Source organism: Petaurus breviceps, unplaced genomic scaffold (genome assembly GCF_028583685.1).
Source record: "Petaurus breviceps papuanus isolate PSGF00001 unplaced genomic scaffold, PetGlider_PUasm1.0 178, whole genome shotgun sequence".
NCBI lineage: Eukaryota > Metazoa > Chordata > Mammalia > Diprotodontia > Petauridae > Petaurus > Petaurus breviceps.
The window spans coordinates 5556337-5566061 of NW_027185777.1; positions in this window are offsets into that span (position 1 = coordinate 5556337).

Sequence of the window (9725 nt, forward strand, 5' to 3'; positions counted from 1 at the left end):
GCTGTATTGTTTATCATGGATCACACTGGACTCATTGCTTCAGTATGTATCATTATTTGCATGTATCCAAGTATCACTCAGGGCTGACTACATGTAATAGTATCTCATTACACAATCAGGGTAACTAGAGAGGCTAGTTCCTATAACTCATCAAGACTCATCTTTTTTGTAAACAATGAAATGTAGCAAGTAAATTAATTAAACACTAACTGGGGATTGGCCGAAGGAACTGTAGGTATTTATGCCTACAAAAGAGAAGACCGGTGGGAGATGATAGCTGCCTTCAAGGTTTTGAAGAGCTACAATGTAGAAGAGGGATTATAGAGATGTTCCTGTCTCCCAAAGCAGAGAGCAAAAAACGAGGAGTAATGTAGGGGCATAATAGTAAAAAAAAAATTTAACAACCAGCTTTAGGGAGGCAAGGGGAAACACTTTAAAGTTTAAACTGTATTATTAACCATTTTTCATCATTTTCTTAAATCTGGAGTAATAAACAAAATAAAGTATGATTTGTAGCATTTTGCCAATTTCTGAGGTATAAGTACTTAATACTGAATTTTTTACTATCAGCTAGTCAGTCAGAGCCAAGTCAGCATATCTCTAGAAAAATAGAAGGTGCAAAGAGGCAACCTGTAATTTGTTAGGGGAAATTTCCTAAGAGTGAGAGCTGTGAACTATAATTAAAAGTCATCATGTATCAGCTGGATGACTACTTCAGTAGGCTATGCTGGATCCTCTGCACCTACTATGCAGCACATAGTAGGAGCTTTTAATAAATGTGACTATGGAGGGGATTTTTTTTCAAGTGTGGTTTGGATTGGGTGGTCATCAAACTCCCTTCCCACTCTAAAGTGCTGAGATTCTGTGATCATGGATGACTAGGGGTTATGGAAGGTTCCAAAGGGGTTAGATAAGGTGGTGGCCAAGAAGAAACAAGACATGGTAGGAACACACTGGAGGAAGGAACAGGAAAAAGATTAAAAACAAAAAAGGAAAGAGTGTTAGCATTATAAAAATACAGAATAAAAACCAAGTTTGAAAGGAAACACAGACAGGACCATTTTGTTTCCACCATGATGAATTTTATAAACATTTTTTAAAAGGTAAACTATGCATAACAAATTTATTACCTATACATCTTTTTTATTTGTATATTAAGATGTTTTTATTTGATTTGGCTCAATAAAATTTTAAGAAGAACACTGGACTTTGACTTCTTGGTTCCCTCATCTGTAAAATGAGAATGCTAATGCCCAGTCTACATACTTCACAGAGTTGAGGTGGTGCAAATGAGAGTGTAGGTGAGAAAGTTCTGTAAACTCTTAATTATGCAATTGCTCAAGGGTACTGGAAGACAAAGCACTCTTTTGATAGGTTATAAGCCTTGGTATCAAACTCTAGTATAATTGGGTCCCTACTGCCTGCAGCTTTTTGACTTGGAAAACCAAAAATTAACATTACCTAGGTTGGATTTTGATTTATTTTGTTAAACATTTCCCAATTACATTTTCATCTGGCTTGGTTGAAAACTTTGCCAGTTTGATATTAATGGGCTAGAGGACAGTTCAAATTTATTTCATTTGGCTTCATTTTCCTCTCTATACCAAGCATGGAGCTTAGAGGGACTGGCAACCCAGTGTCACATCACACACCATTGTATAATATGTAGGCAGTAGTAATACCCTATGGTTAGTCGAGTACATTATGTCAAGATAGTGTTTGCTATCCTTCTTGGTCTCACAGAATGTACTGAAGGATAGTAACTTGGGCTCCCCAGTTGCTAATCCCTGATCTGTCATAAGGGGGGTACAAAAGACAAAGTACATTAGGTAACTGACTACTTCCCAAACTTCCCAAATGGTCTCCTACAAATTCTACTAAATGAAAACCCATTTGGTTAGCAAACACCTCTTCAAAATGCAAATATTTCTGAGTAGGTAAAATCTACCAAAAAGTTATATCTCAGTACTGATTTTTTAATCTGACTGGTTTCTTAGTTGATATTAAACTCCCAGGAATGAAGAATATTAGGGAAAAGGAAGGGAAGATTCTTTGGGAATTGTGTGGCACAAGGCAGCCTGCAAGAATGTCTTCATGAAAGGTCTTTGGAATCTGAGGATAACAGCCAGTGAGTCAAAAAACATTAAGCACCTACTAGGTTAATTAGGAGTAGCTAGGTGGCACAATGGATAGAGCACTGGGCCTGGAGTCAGAAAGACCTGACTTTAAATCTCACCTCACACACTTACAGTTGTGTGACCCTGGGCAAGTTACTTAACCCTGTTTGCCTCAGTTTCTTCATCTGTAAAATGAGCTAGAGAAGGAAATGCCAAACCACTTCGGTATTTTTGCTAAGAAAACTCCAAAAGGGGTCACAAAGACTGAAAAGAACCAAACAACAAAATCAGACACACTGAAAGCCACAGCTTATCCCTTGGTGCCACTGTTGGGGTTCAGAGTTGGGAGAGCTGGTTCCGATTTTTTAAAGAATTCAACTAGACCTCTTTAGCCAAAGGGAGCTTTATTAATGCAAAAGCATGTGAGCCTGAAACTTAGCAAAGAGCTAAACAAAGGCATTGATACAGGACAAGGACCAGACTTATACAGACAGAAAGTTATACAGCTGGTAGGATGATGGTGTAATTTTAGGGTTTCTAATGGGGGTTGGAGATTTAGGGACAAGATAAGTCTTGCAAGATAAGGTCACAGGATGAGGACAATGAATGACACATGATAAGGGAGACAAGGGAATTCTTATGACACAGGATGGGAGGAGACAAATAATTTTAGGATAAGGGGAAGTTTTATGGTTATTTCAGGTAAGGGGAGACTTTAGGGCACCTCTGTATTTTAGGGTGCCTGTAGAGGATAAACCAGGGAAAGGGCAACTCAACCTTTAGGGTACCTCTGTATCATATCACCACCACCAGACACAGTATCCGTAAGTTGGCTACATCCCTGAGTCAGATTGTTCTGGCCTTATTCAGTCTTCTTCATGATAACATGTGCAAAGATTTCAACAGCCTTCTCATGTGTCCGATCATCAGGCCCTCCATTATAGTATCTGCTTGAATATGTTCTATAACATTTGGGTAATAACCAGTAGCACAAGTCCAGTGGCTGAGTTAGTTTCTGCTGAGTCTGTCTCCATAGAAACCACCATCTTAATCCTTCCACTCCAGTCTTGCATGACCCAGCTCTCCCCTTTCAAAGGCAGTTGTGTCAACATGGAGGAGGCAGAATTTGGCCAAGTGCTCAGAAAGTGTCTGATGTCTTGCCTTGAGGCAAGAAGGTAAATAATTTTCTTTTGTTTTCCTCTGCCCTGATTGCCATGGAAGGCACTTAGGCACTTGGGTGATGCCCTCCCCTCCCCCCAAGGTATACTCTGGTTACCACCCAGTTGGTTTAATGTCTTAATACTTCAAACAGAAGAAAAACTTATTGAATGCAAAGAATAAAAAAAAATGCTTTGGTGCCACCACTCTCATTGTCAGGATGTCAGCTCCAGAAGTGATTTGTGACAGGATTCAAGAGGAAAGTCACAAGGCAGCCAATTGTAATAAAAATTTCTTGCCTCTGTGGAAGAGGAAAGTTCAGATCCAGTCAACCTGTCTTTCTTAACTCATTATACATTACACCCTGCTGAATTACAGAGTCCTTTTCTGGACTCTGCTGTCCAGCCAAAACACACTGCACTTTATTCCTCACCAGACCACTCCATCTCCTGTCTCAGTGTCTTGAAAAGATCCATACTTTGGACCCAGAATACACTCACTCCTCATCTGTGCTTCATGGAATCCTTCCAAGATGACCTACACAAAGCCTTTCCTGATTTCCCTCAATTGCTAATGCCCTCTCTCCATACCTAACCTGCATTTAACTACCTTGGGTTTTGTAGAAGAAACATTTTATTATGTTGTTCAGAAAACCTTATTTATTAATATTTAACCTAGTTTGATTGTGACTAGAAATTGGCAGATCTCAGAGATGCTCCCAGAGAAGCCAGAAGACTATAGGGAAAGCTGGCATCCCATCGAGGTTTTGGGTCCACCCAATGCTTGTGTTTGGGGTTTCCCCACCCACCTTAATTTTCATGTTTATGTTTGATAAGATGCACTCAATGGGCCTTGCCAGGAAACTGCCCACACTGCAAAATAGCTTAAGCCCTAGAGTGCTTCCAGTTTTAAAATTCTTCTCTGAAACTTCTGAGACTGGGGAGGGAGGCTTCTTTCTACCTTCCTTCTCTACCAAACTCCTTGAAAGCATTTTTGTCTTTGTGTCTCAGCCTCGTGCCCTGACATATAGTAGGCCTGTGCTACTACATTACTATAACACCGTCTACTAATACTGCAGTAGGATTTATTAAGATATTGGCTCAGCAAGGATCTAGAACAAGAATTTGATGAATGGATGCCTACTATGCATCCAGCGATAACATCTGTTACTAGAAATTTGATCCTTCCTACTCATAAGTACTTTCATGAAACCAAGTACAAAGTAAGAACCATCTATTGTTGGGGCTCTTAACCTGGGGTCCACAGACACACACCCTTAAGTGGTCCACAGATGGGTTCAGGGGGTCCAAAACTTGGATGGGAAAAATGTTTTGATCACTATATTTCAACAGAATTGGTTTCTTATACAATCTTATCTACTTTCTGCAAAGAGATCTGTAGGTACTGATAGGGTGATGGGACCTGGACCCCTTAAAGGAAAAGACCACATCTTTGAAAGCAACCTACCTAGTCCCTGAATTTTCCCAGCAGCCCAGATCACTAGCCTCTGCCCAAGGAAACTGGTCCAACCCAGCCCACCTAGCTCACTTAATTAATTTACTTGACTACTTAACATCCCTTTCACTACTGCACCTGGCCCACCCCAGGCTATTTACCACTTCTTATTCCCATCCAGATCTTTTTTTGTATATAAGTATCAGTCTCACCCTCGTTAAGTTGCAGATTCCCTAAGAATCTCCCCCAGCTTCTACCAGTGTTACAATTAACCTTGTCATCTGACTAGAAGAAAGTTTGAGTATGTGAATTTATTCCAGGTGGAAGCCACCCTGTACCCTGACATTTTGGGGTTCCCAATAACCCCAAACCACATCAGTATCACCAGGCTGACAAAAGGGTCTATAACATAAAAAAAATCCCCTTACTTATTACATGGGGAAGACTGGCAGAGAGAGATGAAAGGGGGACCAAGGTGAGGGATGCCCAGTGGAAAGAACATTGGGTCCAAGGACTGAAGACAGCTTCTACCACTCCCTATCTGTACGACATAAGAGGCAGGCCATGTTACTTTTCTAAATCTCAGTTGAAAAACACACTAAATGGCCCCTAAGTTTCTTTCCATGATTTAACATCCATCACACAGATAACTGTGAGCAACATACGATGTTGCTTTCCTTCCCCTCCAGTATTCTCCTCTATTCTCAATTTTCTCAGGGCACTCCTTTTAAAAAAAAAATTATTTATTTACTTTAAGTTTACAACCTTCAGTTCCACAATCCCTTGAGTTTCAAATATTCTCTCCTTCCCTCTCCTTCCCCCTCTCCCCCACGGCAGCATGCAATCAATTATAGGTTCTACAAATACCTTCACACTGAACATTAGTCAGGGTGTAAAGAAGGATTATAACCAATGGGGTGAACAAGGAGAAAAAAGGGACAAAGCAAAACAAAACACAAATGAGAGAAAGCAAGGAGTTTGCTTCAGTCTACATTCAGACTCTGTAGTTCTTTCTATTGATATGGATAGCCCTTTCCATCATGAGTCCTTTGGAGTTGTCTTCTAAACTCGTATTGCTGAGAGGAGCCCAGTCTATCAAAGTTAGTCGTCATACGTATGACGTGTCTGTAATTGTGTACAAAATTCTCCTGGTTCTGCTCTCCTCACTCAGAATCAGTTTATATAAGTCTCTCCGGGTTATTATGAAGTCTGTCTGTTCCTCATTTCTTATAGCACAGTAGTATTCCATTACATTCATATACCACAACTTGTTTGGCCATTCCCCAATTGATGAGCATCCCCTTGATTTCTAATTCTTTGCCACCACAAATAGAACTGCTATAAATATTTTTGTACACACGGGTCCTTTTCCCACTTCTATGATTTCTTTGGGATACAGTCCTAAAAGTGGTATTGTTGGATCAAAGGGTCACTTTTTTATAGCCCTTTGGGCCTAGTTCCAGATTGCTCTTCAGAATGGCTGGATCAGTTCACAACTCCACCAATGATGCATTAGTGTTCCAATTTTTCCACATCCTCTCCAGCATTTATCATTTTTCTGTTTTGTCATCTTAGCCAATCTGGCCTGTGAGATGAGAACCTTCCTTGATCTGAAAATATACTCTTCCCCCTAATAGGCTGAATGTGGTCACCTGGAGCCTGTGGTGGGAGGCTTGTTCTTCGGGAATGCCCACGGCTTGTTACTTTGTGATTGGGCAGTGGGTCAAAAGGGTTGTGACATTCTCTGAGCCAGGAGAAGGCTATATGTACCCTGATGCGAGATTCTGTTTTGAGGCTCACTTTGAGAAGAGCTGTATGATTTGACCAGATGAGACTCTGGGCAGCCATTGAGCACCCCCCCCCCCCTGGCTTTGAAAACCCAGATGTTGGTGCTTCCTACTCTGGTAACTGACTAGGTATGGATGTAATGGTCAGACAGCTGGAAGCCTGTCTGCTGATGTTTCTCTGTATTTGTTGTCTGCTTGCAACTTGTTTGTATTCTCTGAAGTTCGGGGTACTGACCTTTTTCCCCTGAACTAGGTAAATGACATATGTTTGATTTTAATAAAGCAAGATTGTTAACCCATTTTGAGTTGCTTTCCTTTAGAAAAGCAGGTCTAAGAACCTGTGTTGGCATCTACCCTGGGTACACTAGGGTGCTTGCTGCTACAATTTCTCTAATCAATAGTGATTTAGAGCATTTTTTCATATGCTTACATATATATATATATATATAATTTCTTTCTCGGAAAACTGTCTGTTCATATCCTTTGACTATCAGTTGGGGAATGACTTGTATTCTTATAGATTTGACTCAATTCTCTGTATATTTTAGAAATGAGACCTTTATCAGAGACATTGGTTGTAAAAATTCTTTCCTAATTTTCTACTTCTCTCCTAATCTTGGTTACATTGACTTTATTTGTACAAAAACTTTTCAATTTAATGTAATCAAAATTTATCATTTGGCATTTCATAATGCTCTCTATCTCTAGTTTGGTCATAAACTCTTCCCTTCTCCATAAATCTAACAGTTAAACTATACCTTGATCCCCCAGATTGCTTACAGTATCAGCCTTTATACCAAGATTTTGCACCCATCTAGACTTGACTTTGGTATATGTTGTGAGATACTGATCTATGCTTAGTTTCTTCCATACTATTTTCCAGTTTTCCCAGCAGTTTTGGTCAAATAGTGAGTTCTTATCCCAGAAGCTGGGGTCTTTGGGTTTATCAAACAGGAGCACTCCTTTTTTAAAAACAGCTTTCAAATCCCAATCATGCTGCTAGGGGAGAGGGGTCTCTCAAAGTGAAGTTACTTAGAGCCCACCCAAGTTGAATTTCTCTAAACCCTTGAGCCTAGTTATATTTTTAGCCATACCACTTCTTGTAGGTAGTCATATGTTATAGAGGACAGATGATGCTGAGGGATTTCCATGAGTTTTAGAAAAAAAAAAACCACTTATTAAGCATCTCTGAGGCTCTAAATTCAAATCACAGTTCTCACATTTTCTGTGTAACGTAAGACAAGTGAATTCACCACAATGGACATCAGCTTTCTCATCTTTAGAAAGAAGTTAGACTGTCTGACCTTGAAGGTCATGCTCCAGGATTTAATTACCTGATTTATGCCAAGTGGTACTTATTTTTTGAATGTGAGTTGTTATTTAAGGTAAATCAGGTGGCACAGCAGATAGAGCACTGGGCTTATAATCAGAAATATTTATCTTTATGAATTCAAATCCAGCCTTGGACAACTACTGGCTGTGTGACTCTGGGCAAGTTACTTAACCCTGTTTGCCTCCAAAAAGAAAGGCAAGAAGAAAAAAGGAAGGAAGGAAGGGAGGGAGGGAGGGAGGGAAGTAATAGGAAGCCACAAAAGACTTTTGAGCAGGGAAGTTAAATGACTACATGACTAAATCGCCCTGGATCAGTCCTGGTCATTCTGGGGGATTTGGAATAAAGTGCTCCAGAGGACAGCTTGAGGACTGATCATCTGATTCAAAAAATAAGACCAATATTAAAAGACTGGAGCAGGGGTTACTTCATCTATTAAATGTCTGCTGGATAACTGCTTATGAAAAATAGTTTTGCAAAGTAATTTTTTTTTATTTTTTTGCTTTTTGGAGGGCAATTGGGGTTAAGTCACTTGCCCAAGGTCACATGGCTAGTTTTTGTGTTAAGTGTCTGAGGCCAAATTTGAACTCAGGTCCTCCTAACTCCAGGGCCAGTGATCTATTCACTGCACCACCTAGCCGCCACAAAAGTAAAAAATGCTATGATTTTTTTGTTCCTTCTTTAAAAAATTGATAGTCTTTCCCCAAAATACTCCACTCTCACTCAACTCTCCCTATAAGAGAAAAACAGTTTAAATGAAACCAATCAACAAAACAGTGCCATGGGTACACCATGATGAAGCCTGGCCATACTCCCTACCTGACCCTTCCCTCCAGTTCCCCCATATATGGTTTTCCTCCTCCTGAGTACAAGTTCCTTGACGGCAGGGGCTGTCTTGCTTTACTTTCTTGTAAAGTACTATCCATAGTACTTAGCAAAGTGTATGGCACTTAACAAATATTCTATTTGTCTACTTAAAATAAATACTTAATAAGAATGTGCTATCTAATTATTTAGCTTTCTGTCTGCCTAACATACAGTTAGACTCGGACAGTACCTCAGAGGCTACCTAAACTAGGATCCGCATTTTACCAACAAGGAAGAAGAGCCAAGGCAGGTTGAATGATTTGCCCAAGATTGTCTGGGTGGCACGCATCAAGAGTAAAATTTGAACCCAGGTCCTTTGTCTAAGGAGCTAAAAGTCTTCAGCCTTTGTCTTTACAGACTGAATTATTTATAAGTTTTGGATGTTTTCACACAAAAGTATGTTTACCCTTCCTCAATCATTTTTTTCTCTCTTCCTTTTGACATTTCTTAATTTTTTTTGGCTTTCTTGAGGTGCTTTAATCAAAACTACATTTTTTCTAGGATTTAGAGCTGGAAGCGTCCTTAGCGATCACTCTGATCTAACCCTTTCATTTTACAAATAAGGAGACTAAAGCCCAGAAAAGTAAGTGACTCACTCCAAGGTCATGCAGGGAGGGAGGGGCAAAGCCAGGATTCACACAGGGAGAGACTCTGTCATCCTCAATCCCAGACTCTTTTCACTATGCCAAACTGCCACCTCTACAAACCACCATCTTCACAGTATCATAAAACAGATCTTAGAAGGAACTTTAATGGACACCTCATCCAGTCACCTGTGCAATATAGGACTTTCTTTTACAACAAACTGACAGACTGTCATCTAATTATTGCTTGCACACTTCTCATTACCTCACAAGGCAGCTCATGTCATTTGGTGACAATTCTATTTGTTAAAAAGTTATTCCTTATATTAACTGGAAATCTGCCTCCCTGTAACTTCCAGACAACTTCCAACAACTTCCAGCCCAATTATTCCCTTCCATGCTGTACTCAACTCTTCCATGTGATTAC